The sequence below is a fragment of the Octopus sinensis genome, linkage group LG21 (assembly GCF_006345805.1).
Source record: "Octopus sinensis linkage group LG21, ASM634580v1, whole genome shotgun sequence".
NCBI classification, from domain to species: domain Eukaryota; kingdom Metazoa; phylum Mollusca; class Cephalopoda; order Octopoda; family Octopodidae; genus Octopus; species Octopus sinensis.
Genome location: NC_043017.1, coordinates 7,240,174 through 7,259,736, shown reverse-complemented (window position 1 = coordinate 7,259,736; position 19,563 = coordinate 7,240,174). Strand labels below are relative to the sequence as shown.

The window sequence follows — 19,563 nt, the reverse complement described above, 5'->3', positions numbered from 1 at the left end:
CAAGAGACATGTGAATGACATTGAGAAGTAAGAAAACAACAAAGTGACGCCAAAGAAAGTCTATACACAACAGATGATAAATATATTGATTTATAAGTGAGATGGTTAATAATGCCTGCCGGACTTCACTGTATTGTAAATAGATATAGGTTTTAAGAGGGTTTACATATTAACAAAGACAACACATTGATGAGACTTATTGGTTGTTACACACTATTTTAAAATGATAAATTTCGTTTATCTTTGTGGAAACAAAACAAATCTTTGAGTTGGAAAAGTCGCTCGTAAATAATAAAGAGACAGAGAGAAAGAGAAAGGAAGAATAAACCGTTTGTCTGTGTCTGTCTGTGTGTGTGAATGTGTGTGCGTCAGAGAGAAAGAAAGAGAGAAGCATAGAAACAGTGTCTGTGTGTGCGTCGAACACGAGATGAGAAGCTGGGATGAACATCTCAATCCCTTTTTTCATACGAAACAAGTCGATAAAATAGGTAAATGAATAGAAAGGTTGTCTGCTCAACAATCTTACCTACGGCTGACTGCTGTTATTTCCTCTTCTATTCGTAAAATCCCATCCTATGGGGTAATAACATATCCATAGTGAGTAGAACCCAGCAGTATATCTACTCATGCTACGCTTCGTTTAATTGTAAACTCGCTGCCTTGACAGGTGCTCATACAAAACCCGAAATGGTTGCTAAAAGATCGATAATTCATCATCACATCACACTTCTGCTAAATACTTGTTGCATGAGCTTTATTTGTTTATTTCTTGGTCTTTGTTGTTGGGGTTTTTTTTTGTCTCTTGTTCAAGTGTTACCGATTACGAGCGAAATAGAAATCTTGTCAACTCATCAGATATATAATTGTGTTTTAAATATATAATCTCAATAATAGACTTGCTTTGTTTTCACATGCGAAGAATAACTTTTAAAAGTTTATAAATCAAGTATTGTTTACATGTATATAAATAAACAATATTTCTTGCAACTTTTTTTTTTCCTTCCGATAGTTATTAGTGTGACGGGAAGGGAGACGGACTGGTTTCGTTCCGTCTTTATCAAAGTTTTTATATAGTCTAATGTTGCAATTATATAAACCGGATGTATATCCCGAGTATATAAAGCGTGTGAGTACGTGTTTCGGTCATTTGCGGAGCAGTTTGTTGGCTGTTGCTGAGGTATGTGCTTTATAAGTCAATCAGCAAGACCGGGGGTAATCGTAGCGTATATTAAGATATATACAGCATGTTGAGGACAATCCGTAGTTTAAGACTTAGCCATTTTAGTAATCGAACTATTTTTTTTCATAATGTATTAACGTTAATCCCCTTTCTTCATAGATTAATATGTATTTTATGACTAGAATTAATATATACTTATTTTTTTTCGCTTTTCCGGTGAAGCTAAATTTTTTTTTTTTTATCTTTTATCTCTTGAAAAAAGACATGGCTTTAATGTAATATATAGTATTTTGTGTATAGATTTACTGTGATATAACTGTAACGGTTCTGCCGTGAGTGGAAACTGGCGGTAACCTGCAGCCACGTGGCTTCATCTGTTGCTCACCGTTCTCACACTTTACTCCACGTGGTCTCTTGCTGTTTATTCTGCTACTGATTTTTTCTATTTCGGTGATGACATTCGCGATTCTGAAGATCAGTTGTTCTCTTCGTGGTGCAGTTTTTGTGCTTCCGAAGTTCTGACAACTTTTTTACATTGCTGTCTTAGAGGCATTTGTCTGAGAAATTTACATTCAGTACAGTCCTAATTGGTTTTTTTTTTTTAATCCTACCCTGCTGTCCATACCACTGCTAGAATCTGCTTTTGTACAGGGTTTTATTTTCCTTTTAGTTCTATATTTTATATAGTTTCGAATATATGTGTTGCGGTTAATTTTTGATTTCGTTAAAGTGAGAAATGCTGCTTGATGGATTCGTACATTTTTTTGTACCCAAGCTGTCCGCGTGTGTCGATCAAGCCATAATTTACTAGTGTATTAATTAGTAGCCATTTAGTGTATGCTCGTTTTTAATGGTAGCTCTTTCATTTGTCTCCAGTTAAATTAGGGATGTTTTGCTACTTAGTTTTAATTTTTACAGAAGTCCTATTAGTCCGGTATGAGGATATTAAATTTCGTCGTTCCTCCTGGGTGGGTGATCTGTGTAACTGCCGTCTGCTAAGTTTGACCTCAACCCTACTGTGACGGTCAACATGTTACCCTTGCTAAATACTATATCGCTGTACAGTTGTAGTTCTATAGAAATGTCCTGAGAGTGATGACCTTGTGGATCGACTGATTATCTTGACGATTTCCCTTCGCCCCTATCTGACTCGGGACATTTTAGTAAATGTTTTTTTTGTCTTCTGTGACTGGTGGTAACGGTACAACTGAAATACCAGAATATGGTGTTTTAGTAGATTAAATACGTTATCTGATTGCTTTCTTTTCGCTCCTGTATATTTGATGTGTCACTTGTTTTATTTTTCACGCTAGCATAAACATGTAATTTGCTGTGATTGATATAGATTTGAGTGCCATCGTGGCGTGGAAAAAAAATTACTGTATGTTATATATCAGCTTTGCATGTTATTTAGATCACTTTCGTTTGTCTCAAAAGATTTTTATCCCTGACTTTTAATGAGAATAACCCAACAGGGGGAAAGCACAATGTGTGCCTTTGTTCATAGACCAACTCGGGTCCAGGGGACTTACTGTATAACGTATGGAAAGTGTCGTATGGGGTGACTGATAATTGTGGAGGACGTTGATCCATTTATACTGCTAATAGACGGTCAACAATTGTAAAGGTGTTTTATGGACATACTGTTATAGTGTCAGCATTACCAATTAGCTTCTGATATCATGATGAACACTAGGTCGGAGTACTGTGCTATTTTCAGCAGTGATGACAGCTCTACTCGTTCACTTCTTCTGAGTATCAGAAACTAATTCTGTGAGCTCCATAGCCCTTCAGCATTCGGTCAAATGTGATACTTATTAGCCTTGTTTTGAGTCATGTTTTATCCCGTAGCTTTGGGATTTATTTTTAGAATGATATTGTTGGATAGGTGCGAGAAACCAAAGATGATCGGTTTGAATGTTAGTGTTTCTCTTAGGTTCCTTTTGCGAATTGGTTTTTTAAACCTGCCTTGTATAAAGTTTAATAAAAGATATTTCCATGTCCCCCTTCTGTTCTAAATTATCTGACTGGTGTGACCCAAAAATTTGTTTATAACTTCTGTTGGATTTCGTGTTGCTCTTCTAAGGGCGTATAGATAGGTATGTATTGTTTCGTTTGTGTGCATCATGTACTAAAAGTTCTGGCTGCTGTTCTCCAGTGTTTTTGCAAAATCAGGCTCAGACTAAAATAAAATTTCTGCAACTTTTGTAGGAGGTGGGGGGGGGGGGCATCCTGTAGGCGACTAAAAATGTTGCAAAGAATAGGCAGCCATTTAAAAGAACTTCATTTTTAATTACTATAGTTTGGTTTTGAAATAGAGGGGTATCATTGCGTTTAATTGAATATACTTGTTGGATGGCTCAATGTTTTACACTTGCAAGTAGGAGGCATGCCTCTAGGTTGCTTCAGCCTTATTCAACCATGGTAAAGTAGAAAAGATTTCTCATTGAATGAGATGAGATTTGGTAAAAACTGTCCTGAGGATGATGATCTTGTGGATCGACTGATACCTTGACGATTTCCCTTCGCCCCTATCTGACTCGGGACAGTTTATAATTGCTGCAATGAGTGAGATAAGAATAATGCCATGTTGTATTAGAGTGATATCCGCTGCTGGTGTTGCGAAACTATCACGGTAAAGAGCACCTTTCGAGCACTGGGCCTCACAGAAGGGGCATCTAACTGTAGAAACCGTACTGAATCAGGCTGGAGTCTGGCACCGCTCCTCAACTTGCCAGCATGGACGTTAAATGGTGATAGATAATGTGGTACTTTTGAAATATGCAGAGGTTGTTTCAATGGATTGAAGAATTTCCCTGATGAAATTCTTTTTGCCCTTGTCTCACTTAAGACATTTCGTTGATGTTTTCACTTACATATACTGTTGTGTTTGGGGAGAGTCCCTTTCTTTTTCTGAAAATTTTCGCTGCTTCTTGCAACCTTTTCAATAGTTTTGACAGTCAAAACTATTGAAAAGGTTGCAAGAAGCAACGAAAATTTTAGGAAGATAAAGGTAATAGGGGGAAATTTTACTGGTGTGTGTTAAATTATAAGGCACTAAAATAGAATGACTTCCCCAGGCACAACAGAATATACTTCAACATACAAACTCACGTATAGAATCTTGCAAACAAAATTCACTTACATAGTTTCCCTTCTTTTATTATTCACAATCTGGTTGTTGCAATAAACCTCTCTCTCTCTCTCTTGTTTTTGTCCTGAGAATGATGATCTTGTGGATCGACTGATGTCCTGACGATTTCCCTTCGCCCCTATCTGACTCAGGACTGTTTTTGAATATTATACGTGGGATAAGATAATTTAAATGTTGATACAAGGTTCCTTCCACCCCAATAATGCGAAAGATTCTAAGGCTGGTTGTCATGTGGATTGACTTGCTTTGCATATTCTTCTTTACCTCTGTCTACCTTAGAACATTTATATTGTAGGTTCAAAGGTGGATTAGGAAATGGTTTAATTTTTTCACAGTGGACAATGTATGAAAATATAGAAAGGTGATGTTGAAAAAAGATCCTGGCTTTAAGGTTAAAGCTGGGAGGTAGGTCAGAAGATATACAGAATATCATGATATGGTATACAATATACCTTTCTCTTTTTTGCAGATTTAATGCATGATGGCAGCTCCTAGTGTATTTTGGTAGAATTGAAGTACAAGTAGTAATGAAATTACTCTTTCTGCAAGGCAAACAACCAGCAGAAATCCATGGCCAGATGAAGAACGTCTTGAAATATGGCTGTCCATCTTACTCCACAATAAAAATCAGGCTAACTGATCATTTTGGCAGGACAGCCAACTTCTGCAACTACAGAGGACGTTGTGCATGTCATGATTCTCGAGGACTACTGGGTTTCAGCTGAGACTCCGAGGATTTCCCGCGAAAGAGTTAATCACATCATCCACAACATTCTGGGCATAGGAAAGCTTTCTGCAAGGTGGGTGCCTGAATGCAGATCTCAAGTACATCAGGATGACAGCATCAAAGGTGATTTTGGACCAGTCTGCAGCAGGAGAGGTTGATTTTATGGCTTGTTTAGTCACCTTGGATGAAACTAGGCTTCATCCCCGGACCAAGCAGCAATCAATGGAGTGGAGTCACGGTTGTTCACCACATCCCAAGAAGTTTTGAACCCGGAAAATGACTAGAAAGGTTCTGGCTTCAGTGTTCTGGGAGTACCCCTTTTATAATACCTGCCAAAGGGTGCACCATCAATGCAGAATACTACATGTCTCTGTTGGATGAAGCTTTGATGCCATGGAAAGCTGACCCATAATGCCCTGCTTTTGTAGGGTAGTTGTACCAACACATGAAACCCTACAGAAACTACACAGCTTTGGCTTTGAATTGGTAGACCTCCGACCTTACTCTTCTGATTATCACCTCTTTTCACAACTGAAGAAACGCCTCCACAATGAAATTTCACTCTGAGGGGTGATTGTTGCTACAACCTCCCAAGTTCTTTTTTCAGGGTTTAGAGAAGCTGAGGAACTGCTGTGATAGGTGTGTGAATCTGAGAGATGAATACGTTGAATAAAATCACTAGCAGCTAAGCCTGGTCTGTTTGGATGATGTGGCTATGATAGATTAACTAATTCTCCTGTATTTTCTTTTATCTAGAGCCAGGGAATTTTAAGTATCCCTTTGTATATAATGTTACCATTACCAATAGTTTCTGATATCATGATGAACACAGGTCGGAACACTGTGCTATTTTCAGCAGTGATGACAGCTCTATTCATTCACTTCTGAATATCAGAAACTAATTGTGTGATGTCTTGTTCTTTGATTCCCCTTCACTTATTCATTTCTTAAATCAATGCTTTGTAATCATGAATTTCAATAAAATGCTTTTATTAAAAAAGAAATAACTTGTCTGTGCTTTTCCTATTCTGTTTTTAGCCCAGTTGGATTTCGTCTCACTTTTTCAAGGACATGTACTGAATTGAAGTTTGGGCCACTGACCTATATTTTTAATACTTCACAGCCAGAATTGACCAGAATTAATCCTTTAGCATTCAGATTAATTTATCTAGTGTAATACTTATTCATCACATTTTTTTAAAAAGTCATTTAGTGTTTTGTAGTTTCAAGATTTTGAAGATGTGATTGTTTGTTTTTAGAATGACATTGTAGGGTGGGTGTGAGAGGCTGAGGCTGGTCAGTTTCAACATAAAGCAATATTTGAGCCAGATATGGCCATTTAAGGGGTTATTGAACATTTAGCTCCTGCAGGAGAGGGTTCTTGCATGTTGGGTTTCTCATTTTTCTGGATTTCTAACCCTGCAAAGGAACTTCTTTTAAGAATACATTTGAAGAGGATTACTAGGAATCTAATTGAATCTTGTAATATTTTGAGGAAAGTCAGCCCAATTATATTTTACACTGGCAGATAGAGGGATGCAACTCTGGGGTCGTTTCAGTTTAATTAGACTTTGGTTGAGTACAAGGAGTGGAAGGTTAACGTTGGTGGCCACAAGGACATTGATGGTATTGATTTAGAATTTTAATCCTACAAGTATGGAATGATTTGGCTGCAATGTCCTGAGGATAAACTGATTGTAAATGGGTGTGGTAAGAGGATACAATAAGCACCACATTTTACTGTGTGTGTGATAATGGTAATACTTAAGTATACCAATTTCTGATCCATTACCTTTGTTTAAATTCATTAGGAAAATGATGACAAATTTAGTAGAATAATTTTGTCATAGTTGAGCTGGTGTTTGAAACAAATTAAAATGGAATTCTGTGTAAAGTTATGGAATCACAACTAAGTAAAGTCTTAGTTGCATTTGTAGTAAGAAGCTTGGTTTGGCAAAAGAGACAGAATACTGGGGTCAGTTCTTTGAAAGTTGTGCCCCAGCATGGTCACAGTCTAGTGACTGAAACAAAAGATATGTGTTTATAGCAATATTTCAAAGTCAGAAGTTTTTTTAGGTCTAAATAATTCAATACCAGGGTGGGGGCGGGCAAGCATGGGCTGCTCCCAGGTGGTACATGCACTAGTTACACCACTTCATGTTGCTCAAAGACACACTAATCTGTTAGCAGTTTTTAGTGAAACTGTTAACAGTTCTTTGAAAATAAATCTCATTAGGCAGCTGCTTCCATGGCAAGTAGGATAACAGGGAGGAACTTGTTTTTTTCTTGCTGAAATCATCTTCTGACATGGTTAATGACACTCATCCACAGCTTAAACATATGTTGGAAACTTTTGCAATATGCTTTGACATTAAGAAACTCCTTTTCTGGCAAGCCCTATCAATGCATGCAAAATATCAGGTGTTTCTTAAAATATGGTGACTGTACTTTACCTGTATGTTGTACACCTGGGTTCAGTACTTAATTCTTTCACATTCAGAATATTTTGTTAAATGGAATACTTATTTACTCTTTTACTTGTTTCAGTCATTTGACTGTGGCTATGCTGGAGCCCCACCTTTAGTCGAGCAAATCAACTCCAGGACTTATTCTTTGTAAGCCTAGTATTTATTCTATCGGTCTCTTTTACCGAATCGCTAAGTTACAGGGACAAAAGCAAACACCTAAACATACACATATATATGACAGGCTTCTTTCAGTTTCCGTCTACCAAATCCACTCGAGGCTTTGTTCGGCCCAAGGCTATAGCAGAAGACACGCAGCGGGACTGAACCCGAAACCGTGTGGTTGGTAAGCAAGCTACTTACCACACAGCCACTCCTGTGCCTATTCACAGTTTTGAATAATCTTGTAGCTTTTTGAGATTTTTATGATGTATTAGAATGACATTGGAGAGTAGATGTGAAGGGCCTGTTTGAATATAAAGCAGGTAGAATGTTCTGGTCATCCATGGCCCATTAAAATAATTCTAAAGGGTTAAACAGAATTATGGAAACCAGGATAAATTTTCAGGTGGAATCCATCTATGCAATCGGGGATCTACCATAAACAGAAGTAACAATGATACCTGGTGGTAGTTGTCCAAAATGACTGAAAGGTTGATAAACTGAAGGCTGAAGGTTAAAAGATTGCATTTAGCTACATGATCACCTCCAACCAGACCCAAGTGATTCTTCTTATTAATTATTATATATTCAATCCAGCTAGCTAAATGATGCAATTATCATTCCTACAACTGAATACCTTTGCCTATCTCCAAGAACGTAGAATTTTCCCATATCTAAATACATTTTGCTCTGAAGACTGGAAAGGAAGCAACCTCACATGTATGATGATGATGATTCTTATTTACAGCCATCAAGTGATGGCACACAAAAACAGGCATATATACACACTTGTTTCAGTCATTTGACTGGCCATACTAGAGCACTGCTTTGAAGGGTTTTAGTTGAACAAATTGAAGCCAGGACTTATTTTTTTAATCCTCTCTTTTGCTGAACCATTAAGTTACAGGGACTTAAACACACCAACACTGGTTGTCAAGCAGTGATGGGGAACAAACACAGAGGAGATATATATATGACAGGCTTCTTTCAGTTTCAGTCTACCAAATCCACTTGAGGCTTTGTTTGGCCTGCAGCTATGGTAGAAGTGACTGAACCTGGAACCATGTGGTTGGGAAGCAAGTTTACCAGTATTTAGCAGAAGTAACAGTGACTCAAGGTCTAAGAGTTTCGTACCTTGACATTAGAAATTCAGGCTTTGAGTCATGCTAGCATGGAAAACAGACGTTAAAGGAAGATGATGATACTATAGGCTTCTTTCAGTTTCTGCCAAACATATTACACTTACACATTTTGGTCTAGCTGGAGCTATAGTAGAAAACCCCTTCCCAAGGTACCACGCAGTGGGACTGAACCCAAAACTGAGAAGCAAGATTCCTAAGTGCATTACGAAGAAAGTTTCTAAAAGCAATTTCTAGAAATAGCAAATTCTGCTGGCATTGCATTGATTTGTAATAATACTTCCAAGATAGCAAAACTTGTTCATAACTTTGACAGGTTGACTATTAATTACAAGATTATTGGAGTTGTGTTCCCATGGCAGTCATTGATTTGGTTTCATCAAAATTAATTAATTAAACTTTTTTTTTTTGCTTGTCATTATCATTGACATTTTTTAACATTCATTTTTCGATGCTCACATAAGTCAGAATTTGTTGAAGCAAATTTTTTTAATGGTTAGATGCCCTTCTTGTCAACCCTCACCTGTTTCCAAGTAATGTAATATTTTCTTCATGGCTGGACATGTTTTCATGGAAGATTGAAAATGATTGGAACCACCTCTTTGACAGTAATGATGATCTACAAATAATAAGCATGCATATACAACAAAATTCAGTTTCTGTCAAGGAAATTCTCTCACAAGGCTCTGGTCAGCCTCAGTCTATAGAAGACTCTTGCCCAAGGTGCCATGCAATAAAACAACCTAAGACCATGGGTGGTTTTTCTTTTACTCATCTCAGTCATTTAACAGCAGCCATGCTGGAGCACTCTTAAATTAAAAGGGTTGGTGAGTTAATTTAACAAGATAGCTATGCCTATTTATCTTCAGAATGTCTTATCAAGGTCGGTATCATTCTCATTTCGGGGATCATTCATGTAATGAAAGTTACCATATTTCTACTGAAACATTAATTTTGAAAATAATGAAGAATTTATTAAAATAATTTTGTTATTAAGCTGGTATTTAGAGCATGAATTAACATGAGATTTCGATGGAAGGTTTTTAAATCGCTTTGTAGCATAGAACTAGGAACAGTTTCAGGTGGGTTGGTGTCAGATAGTTGTTAATGACCTTTGAAATCTAGAACATTCCTCAGAGTATTACAGTTGATAGAATACATGAAGTTGGTGGAGGTGAAGTTAAATTGGTTAATGATGTGGAATTGAGGATTATGACCAATAATAAGCATGCCATTGGAAATGAAATCAAATGTAGAACTGGAGTATTTAAAGGCATCAAGACTATTTTAGAGGTCCCTTTTGAAAAAGAAGAGTTGGGGATTAAGATAGACTGGTAATTAAAGTTAATATGGATAGCTGATTGAAGAGGCAGGTAAGACCAGTGAAAGTCATAGGAAGAACATTTTGGGTTTGTGTGTTTAGAATAAAAGAGTAGAGGGTTTTTTTGCTATGGTTTGGAATCACTGGAATGCAGAATAGACTAACACTTCAGTGAAATGCTGTGCCAGGAAGACATGCTGCATTTCATCAGTTTTGTAAATAGATATTGGAATCAAAATTTATTGATGGTTCTGGTGGGAAAAGAGGAGGCGATGTGAAGATAATCAATATTGACCAGAAGATACCAGAAGTATTTGAGCTGGTAGAGATAAATTCGAAAGATGGGTGGAAAGTGTTGAAGATAATTTCATGTGAAGAGTGTTTCATCATTTAACATTCATTTTTCCATGTTTGCATGGGTGAGAAGGAACTTGCTGAGACAGATGTTCTAGTCAGATACTCTTCCTGTCACCAACCCTCACCTCTTCCCAAGCAAAATATTTTTTTCATGACCAGACATTGATTTTCATCAAAGACTGGAAACGAACGACCTTGCTTGTATAATGATTCTGCTCATTTGCAACCATAATGTGATGTCTTCACAAAAGTACACATACACAGCAGGCTTCTTTCAGTTTCCATCTACCCAGGGTAACAGCGGAAAACACTTGCCCAATGTGTCATGCAGTGGGACTGAATCTTAAGACCATGTCATTAGGAAACAAGAGGGTTATCAATGCTGACCAGAAGATAATACAAAGTAGGCATAAATTCTAAAGATGAGTGGAAACTTGTTCTGTATTTAGAGATGAGAAATTATTTACATTGGACAGATATGTGTCATCTTTTGGCTGATTTACTCACCAGCCTTCATCAGGTGCCCTGAAAGAATTTTGAACCAAACCCTGGGTTCTCATTCCTAAGGTAATTTTTTTTTTTATTCAATATATGCCTGTGGCCCAATGACGTTGAGAAGTAAAGGAATTATTAGTATAATTGGTACATTGAAACAGGTGAACAAAAAGAGGTGATACGAGTTTATCAAGGTAACTAGAAAGATGTCCAATGGGAAACCACATGTAAAGGGAAAACTGGATGGTTGGGCTGGTGTAGATTAGAGAGAAAATAGAAGGTATACGATGAGGGGTTAATAGAGGTGGGGGTGGCTGCTGAAGAAGAGATCAGTTCCTCAATAGCACAGTGCAAGTTTTAGGGGTAGTGGAATGGTTGATTATTGAGCTTTTGGGATGCCATCTCACTCCATCAAACAACAGCATCACTCTCGGTAGGTTTGATTTTGTCATTGCTCCCGTTTATGGATACCAGAGTTCTGCAACCGTGATATTTAGTCTGGGCTCCTTTTTCAAATTAAATCAATTCTGACAGCAATATTTCTTCACGGATTGAACTATTCCAAGTCATTTGTTTATATCATGCTGTTCTGTTTAACATAGACAACTAAAATCATCCGTGTGCAGAGATATATTTTTCGTGTGTAAATAAATAAAAATATTAAGCCTTCGATGAACAATAAAGCATAGAAATGGAACCTTCAGCATCCGACAGGGATAAAATTTATCATGAATGGTTGCTATAGCATTATGTGGAACGGTAGACGTTAACTGAGGGGAAGCTGGCTGGCGAGTTGGAGTTTGGTAAATTTTATTGGTGTTGAAAAAGCGAATAAAGCGTGCTATTCGCTGTTCATAGATGTGCATTTGTTTATCGAACAAAATACGAGCGGAGAGAACAGGTGAACAAACGATGGTGAGATGTATACTGTAGTGAACGAAGTCACGGTAACGGTTGTTTACGTTAGGTCAGTGCTTTTCAACCTTTTTGCTGGAGCGGAACCCCAAGAAAACATTTCACTGGGTCGAGGAACCCCTGTGCAATAATTTAATTGTCTTATGCACACATATCTGCACAGGAGAATTAAAAATTACTGCCGATTTTAGCATTTTTGTAACTTCTTGCGGAACCCTGGTTGAAAACCACTGCGTTAGGTGAACCTCTTAGACTTGCTGAACCGTATTTGGAGTTATACCTAATTATTGACCACACCCAATTATTCCGACCCTTAACTATTATCCACACAGTACTGTCATTTCCGAAAGTCTAACCAGATGCAATATCATATAATAGTGTTGCTTGCTAGACACGGCATGGATAGGGATCAATGGCGATAGCAAATCGAACGGAAAAGCAGGCATAAGGTATGCAAGATGCGAATGGAATTGCATAAAGTTATTAACTCTTATCCGGAACTCTCAAGCAACCGGTTTCAAGGGAAAATAAAGTTTTGTTAATTAGAGTCAAAATAATTTGTATTAATTAACTGTCCTTATAAGAAAGTTTCTACTGCATATTTCACTGCATTTACAGTACCTGCATTTTATTTGGTTAATGAAGCTTGTTCTTTAATTAGATGAAATTATATCTTCATTTGTATTTCGTTTCTACTATATTCAGAATATTAATTTTATATCTATATATAGAGAGAGATGGGGGGATATTAAAATTTTGTAAGGCGCTATGGTAATTTCAAAAATGATGATCAGATATCCGGAAAATTCAGTTATCCGGCCACACTCCGATCCCTGTGGTGCTGGATAGGCGGGAGTTTACTTTGTGTATGTGTGTGTACATTTTGATGTCCAGGAATTACTGGACAATTTTCGTGTTTAGCACTCGATCAGTTTTAATCCAACAGAAGCGATCAAAGATGTTCCAATTTTGGCCATCCTGACATTTTTTTTCCAGGTTCAACGTTATCTAAGAGTACATTTTCCAATACATTATTCCTATTTTATTCAGAGGCGGAGATGTATGTTTTGAAAGAGATTTGGCTGCTTTTTCTAGCAAATCAAGTAATCATAATTATTATGCATGCTCCTCCCGCTCATGTACAGGGCAGTGTTATTGTTTAACCCCGGGTCACTGAGCGAATAGATCTTATGATTAACGGCAGAGCAAGCACGACTATTTCTTCTTTCACCAGGACACTATACCCTAAGGCGATATTAACCAGTTGTTTGTTTAAGATAGTAACTTCTAATTTGAGGGAGATTTGGCTAATATTTCTAGCAGGGTGAGATGTTTATGCAGAGCCCAGGACCGTCTCAGCAGCATTATAGGCCACCGGGGAAATCAAAACGCTTGGTCCTATTGATTTATTGGCAGCAAGCCACAGCATACATAAATCATAACTAAGGCCTCAAGGCAACTGCCCTGTGAGCCCATATCTTAAAAGGACACTGATATTGGCTGTTGTTCACTTGGATATTGGTCATTCAGGGGATAAAATAACAGATAAAGGACACAATACTCGCTTTGAACAGGACTGGTCAGGTAAGGTAAATAAATATAGATGATTATGGACAGTACTATGGTGAGATGGTCAAAAATAGGAGCAGAATTTGCGGCGGAGGTAAACAATACGTACACCATCCGTTTTCGGCGTAACAAAAACCCTAACCCTAAACATCGGGTGTACGTATTCTTTACTTTCGCCAAATTTGCTTCATGTTGAGGACAGTAGCGGTAGCTAGAACTGATGATTCAGTTGTGATGTAATAATTGGAGATTGAAAGAAGAAAACAAGAGACATGTGAACGACATTGAGAAGTAAGAAAACAACAAAGTGACGCCAAAGAAAGTCTATACACAACAGATGATAAATATATTGATTTATATCTGAGATGGTTAATAATGCCTGCCGGACTTCGCTGTATTGTAAATAGATATAGGTTTTAAGAGGGTTTACATATTAACAAAGACAACACATTGATGAGACTTATTGGTTGTTACACACTATTTTAAAATGATAAATTTCGTTTATCTTTGTGGAAACAAAACAAATCTTTGAGTTGGAAAAGTCGCTCGTAAATAATAAAGAGACAGAGAGAAAGAGAAAGGAAGAATAAACCGTTTGTCTGTGTCTGTCTGTGTGTGTGAATGTGTGTGCGTCAGAGAGAAAGAAAGAGAGAAGCATAGAAACAGTGTCTGTGTGTGCGTCGAATACGAGATGAGAAGCTGGGATGAACATCTCAATCCCTTTTTTTCATACGAAACAAGTCGATAAAATAGGTAAATGAATAGAAAGGTTGTCTGCTCAACAATCTTACCTACGGCTGACCGCTGTTATTTCCTCTTCTATTCGTAAAATCCCATCCTATGGGGTAATAACATATCCATAGTGAGTAGAACCCAGCAGTATATCTACTCATGCTACGCTTGGTTTAATTGTAAACTCGCTGCCTTGACAGGTGCTCATACAAAACCCGAAATGGTTGCTAAAAGATCGATAATTCATCATCACATCACACTTCTGCTAAATACTTGTTGCATGAGCTTTATTTGTTTATTTCTTGGTCTTTGTTGTTGGGGGTTTTTTTTTGTCTCTTGTTCAAGTGTTACCGATTACGAGCGAAATAGAAATCTTGTCAACTCATCAGATATATAATTGTGTTTTAAATATATAATCTTAATAATAGACTTGCTTTGTTTTCACATGCGAAGAATAACTTTTAAAAGTTTATAAATCAAGTATTGTTTACATGTACATAAATAAACAATATTTCTTGCAACTTTTTTTTTTCCTTCCGATAGTTATTAGTGTGACGGGAAGGGAGACGGACTAGTTTCGTTCCGTCTTTATCAAAGTTTTTATATAGTCTAATGTTGCAATTATATAAACCGGATGTATATCCCGAGTATATAAAGCGTGTGAGTACGTGTTTCGGTCTTTGCGGAGCAGTTTGTTGGCTGTTGCTGAGGTATGTGCTTTATAAGTCAATTAGCAAGACCGGGGGTAATCGTAGCAGTTATATTAAGAAAGATATCTTAAGCTGGAAACAATCTCACTTAAACTACTTAATTTTAGAATTTAATAGTTAACTAGAACCGTAAGATCGCCGTTCATTTAGGTGGAACAGTATGGATGTGAGACAATCGCACATCGACATTTTCTTTTAATTTCATTGCATACATACACATTTTATTTAGTTGGATATTAGTTTAATTCACTATTAAGTAATAATGAATCTTATCTAAAATATAAAGATTAATTAGTAAATTTAAAGGCGACTTTCATTTCACTGTCGCTTGATAACCAATTCATGGATTTCATTTTATTTAAAGCATCGTTTTCTTATGGTAATTAGGATTCTCTTTAGAATTTTAATTTCTTAGTGAATCGATCGGTAGGATTCTTTTTAAAAGTTTAATTTCTTTATTAGTGAATCGATCGTTGAACAGTCGAGGCGCCCTGCGGGAAATTGGCGGCAACCATCACCACGTGGTGTCGTCTATTGCATGTCTCCAGAAAACTACTACACGTGGCGGCTTTCTCATTTAGTATTACTGAAGCTATTTCAATGATGACAACGATGACGAGTCTGAGGGCAATTTGCTGTCTTCGTGGTACAGTTTTTGTACTTTTGAAGTGCAGTTAACTTGCCATATCTGCTGCTTCTAGAGGCATTTGTCTGAGAAATAGCTGCTTTCAATACTTCATTCATACTATGCCCCGAGTAGTTTTTCTAACCTCTGTGGAACTTGATCTATATTTTACGTCACGAATTGGCAGGTTTATCGAGAGGCAGGCCGCACTAAAAGAAAATCGGGGAAATTTTTAGTTAGGTATGCAATTAGGGAGTCTTGCGAGCTCCATATAATATATATACTAATGGTAATTTTTCGCTAGAAAATCGGGGAAATTTTTAGTTAGGTATGCAATTAAGGAGTCATGCGAGCTCCATATAATATATACTATTGATAATTTTTCGCTAGGGGTCCTATTGTCTTACGGGTCGTGGTGAGAAATAGTAATTTTTCGTTAGGGATTCCATTTAAAGTCCCGCAGGTTCCCTCGTAACTGGTTTACAGTAAATCGTTCTGCATTTTCTCTTTATTAGTTGGGGTTAGCAGGAATGCATCTGGTGTTCAGCTAGCAGTAATTTATAGTTTTGATAATTATTAGTTTAAAACAAAATACCTATTAGGAGTTATTTGTGTGGTTGAATTTTAATAGGGTCTGCGAAGGTGCTGTTTGCCCTGATGAATTCTTGGACTAGAGTCTCTGAAAAATTTTAATTTGAAGACAAACTGTCCACTGAGCAAATAATATCTTTCGTTATCTGTCGATCATGCCATATTTGTTCACATACTGTATAAATTAGTGGTAGGCTTCGTGAGTCATTCATACCGCAATCGGGTCTGTAATCACAGCTTAGAATTTTTTTTTTTTTTTTTTTCGGCCAGTTTAATTTACACGTTAGTCACTTTGATCGATTATCACGGGTTTTTTTCTATACGACCATTATTTTTTAACAGTAGGGTGCAATTTGGTTGTGATTTTTAGCAGAAGTGGGTTTCCGTTTTTTTTTTCCCTCTGAAAATTTCCATGGACTGGGTGACTGGGTTTTAGTTTCGACGGATTCACTTTTATTCTATTCTAGGATCGTTTTTCATTAGTTTATTCCTAAATATTTCGTTTTATTTGGTCGACTATGGCGCTGATTTTTTTTTATTTGGATATCTGCAGAAATGGTTTACAACGAATACCTTTTCGTTCATGACTAGGGTCAGGTACTTCGTCTTTATGCCGGCATTTAATTTTGTAGAAATAGCAGCCAACTCCTTAGGGGTAAGGAACTCTATGATAGTAAAATAGCCGTATTGCTTCGTATTTCAGATTACTTAGATAGAACTTTGCATTTTGACTTGGTACAGATTTCGTTTTAGTCATTTTTAAATAAAATTTAACTATGGTGATAAGTTATCTAGTCACAATGTTCTGTTTGAGATGTCCCAAAAATGATGATTTCGTGGATCGACTGATTTCTGACGATTAATCCTTTTGCCCCTATCTGATTTGGGACATTTCATTAGCCGCTATTTAACCTCCGTTTTTCGTGCTAGCATGGGTTGGGCAATTTGACCAGACCTACTAAGGACTGGTCGCATCAGGCTCCAACGTGGTGGCCACAGCAGTATATATATATATATACAAGCCAAGGTGAATCGAGGGGGCGCTTTTTTCAATAAAATTCGGACTTTGGTACAGATGTAAGTATTCTCGTTAATAAATTATCATTGGATTGATGGTGTTTTAGTGTGAGCATTTGTGCTTGCAATTTTTTTTTTTTTTTTTACAATAAGCAAAATTTCTGATATAATGATGATCACTAGGTCGGAGTACTGTGCTATTTCTAGCAGTGATGACTCTCCTACTCGTTCACTTTTTTCTGAATATCAGAGGCTTGTTCAGTACAGCACAAAGACTTGGTGTGGATACCTGTGAAATGGAGTTTTTTTAGTTCCGGAAAATGTCCATTCTGTGAGATTGCCAGTATGTAACAAATTTTTGGGGTGGTGGTCTGAAAGGTTCATAGGCTAATAATGGATGATGTTAGAGCTGTGAGATCTATATCAATTTCCACCTTATTAATAACTACATTCTCTCTTTCCAGGTGAACTTGACATTTGGCTGTTCAAAGAAGACTTAAAGTAACTGGTGCTGGCTTTTGAGATAGGACGAAATTAGTTATCAAGTACCTGATATTGGTGTGGTTGCTACATCGGGGGGTGGCACTCTAGCTTTGCTAACAGTGCAAAAGTGGGGCAACTTAATTTCAGAGGGGTGGTAGGTGTCTCAAAGATTACCCAAGGTCCAGGTGTGTTACAACTGCTCTCACTGAGGAAAATGTTGGTCATGTTCACTGCATGCTGATGGACAGCAGGTGATAGACTATAAATCAGATGGCCTATTCTATTAGCATAGGACAGGAATATTCTCTGCACAATGAATCTGGCGATAGTTTCTGCTTGTCGGATGCCATGTTTTCTAACGCCCGATGAAAAGTGCACCACACTGATCACATCATGCGAAAATCTGCAGTAATTGCCTTAGTTTTTTAAGCTGTGGATTTTTAGAAAATAGTGGAAGAGCATGTTCTGTAGACAAAATGGAAATAGATGTATGTTAGCAATCTTTCCAACTTTATACATATATTTTTTATAAACGCCTGCGAAAGAAAATTACTAGTGGAAGGTCAATGTAGAAATTTATAGTAAAAGTGGGAATGGTATTCTAAACCAGCCCAGATAAGTGAGGGATCCACAGTGGTATAGAACCAACAGGGAGACTGCAGTTGCTTGACCTGCTAAAAGTAGTAGCTACATCAACCCCTTTCAGAATAGATATTTGAGTTTTTTAGTGCATAGGAAAAGGATGTGATGACCATAGGGTTCCTAAACTTTTTCAAGCTGATACCAAGGCCACATTCCTAGGGTCCCTACCCCAACTAGCGATCACAGAAATCTTTCTGAAGCAAATTCAAAGCAACTGTATTTCAAAAATAAAACTTAACCTAATAAACTCATTATTTTGTTGTCTTTACATGAATCACTACCCCTATTATCACCCCACTTTGGGAAGCACTGAGGTAGGGTAATGGAGCCCAATATGTACTATGTTTGTGGCTAAGAAGTCATCAGGCTATTCAGTCAGAAGTGACCTAGGGTTAAACAACACTGTTTAACTCTTTACTCTGATCTTAAATTTTAAATACTGGACAGGAGACTGATTTCTAGAGGGTATTCAAGACATCATTTAACATCCATGTTTGCAAGGGTGAAATGGATTTTGCTGAGGCAGATTTTCTATGACCTGATGCCCTTCTTATCAGCAACCCTCACTCGTTCCCATTTAAGGTGATATTTCTTCAAAGTCAGACATGGTTTTTGAGAATATTAGAAATGAATGACATTTATTTACAACAATCGTGATGTCATAACAAGGAGACATAAACAGGCTTAGGTCAGCCTAGAGATACAGTAGAAAACACTTGGTCATAATGTAGTGGCACTGAACCTGAAACCATGTGGTTAGGAAGGAAACTAACCACACTTGAAGACAGTAACTTCTACCACACTAAGCAAGTGTGGTAGTTTGACCATATACCTGGCTAACAGATGCACTCCACCAGTAGCATGCTGTTGTGGTATAGAGAAATATAAACCTCCTGGTGTTAACGAGCTCAAAGGGTTAATTTGAATTACAGCATAGCTAATCCAGATGATTAGAATCAGTGATTTATAAAGGTAGGAAATGAATCCAAGACATCAAGGTTGAGAAGTAATCTCAATCTTGCATCCCCACCCCCACACAAAAACTAATTGCAAAGATTACAATGCAAACACCACCACCACCTTAGGAGTCAGTCTCCTGCCTTAAGAATTGTAAAAACCCAAAATACTTCAGTATTCCAGTCATGACTGTCACCCAGTTTTATTATTCCATTTCCTACATGTACCAAAGCTGGTTGTGTTACTCCACTTGTTACAGAATAACAGCTAATGATAAAGTCCTAGGTAGACTAACAAAATCACAAGATGGTCATGGCTAGAA

General features: G+C 37.3%; 1 protein-coding gene and 2 long non-coding RNA genes across 5 annotated transcripts in view; 2 read left to right on the top strand and 1 right to left on the bottom strand.

The window, feature by feature from the left end:
- LOC115222850 (G protein-activated inward rectifier potassium channel 3) overlaps positions 1 to 14,546 on the bottom strand; it is a 305,798-nt gene extending 291,252 nt beyond the window's left edge. For 2 of the 3 annotated variants that reach the window (XM_029793194.2, XM_029793196.2), the window contains exon 1: positions 14,276 to 14,546. The gene's annotated coding sequence lies outside the window, so the exon portion shown is untranslated. Of the gene's footprint in view, positions 1 to 526; positions 827 to 14,275 lie in introns of those variants that run through there. The other variant, XM_029793195.2, reaches the window with a different exon arrangement.
- On the top strand, positions 1,088 to 6,065 carry LOC118767460. Its single transcript, XR_005003385.1, has 2 exons — positions 1,088 to 1,177; positions 4,804 to 6,065. It is a non-coding gene; the product is annotated as an uncharacterized LOC118767460 (long non-coding RNA).
- Positions 14,547 to 14,932: 386 nt separating the features above from the next.
- On the top strand, positions 14,933 to 18,377 carry LOC118767461. Its single transcript, XR_005003386.1, has 3 exons — positions 14,933 to 15,791; positions 15,880 to 17,219; positions 17,624 to 18,377. It is a non-coding gene; the product is annotated as an uncharacterized LOC118767461 (long non-coding RNA).
- Positions 18,378 to 19,563: the final 1,186 nt, after the last annotated feature.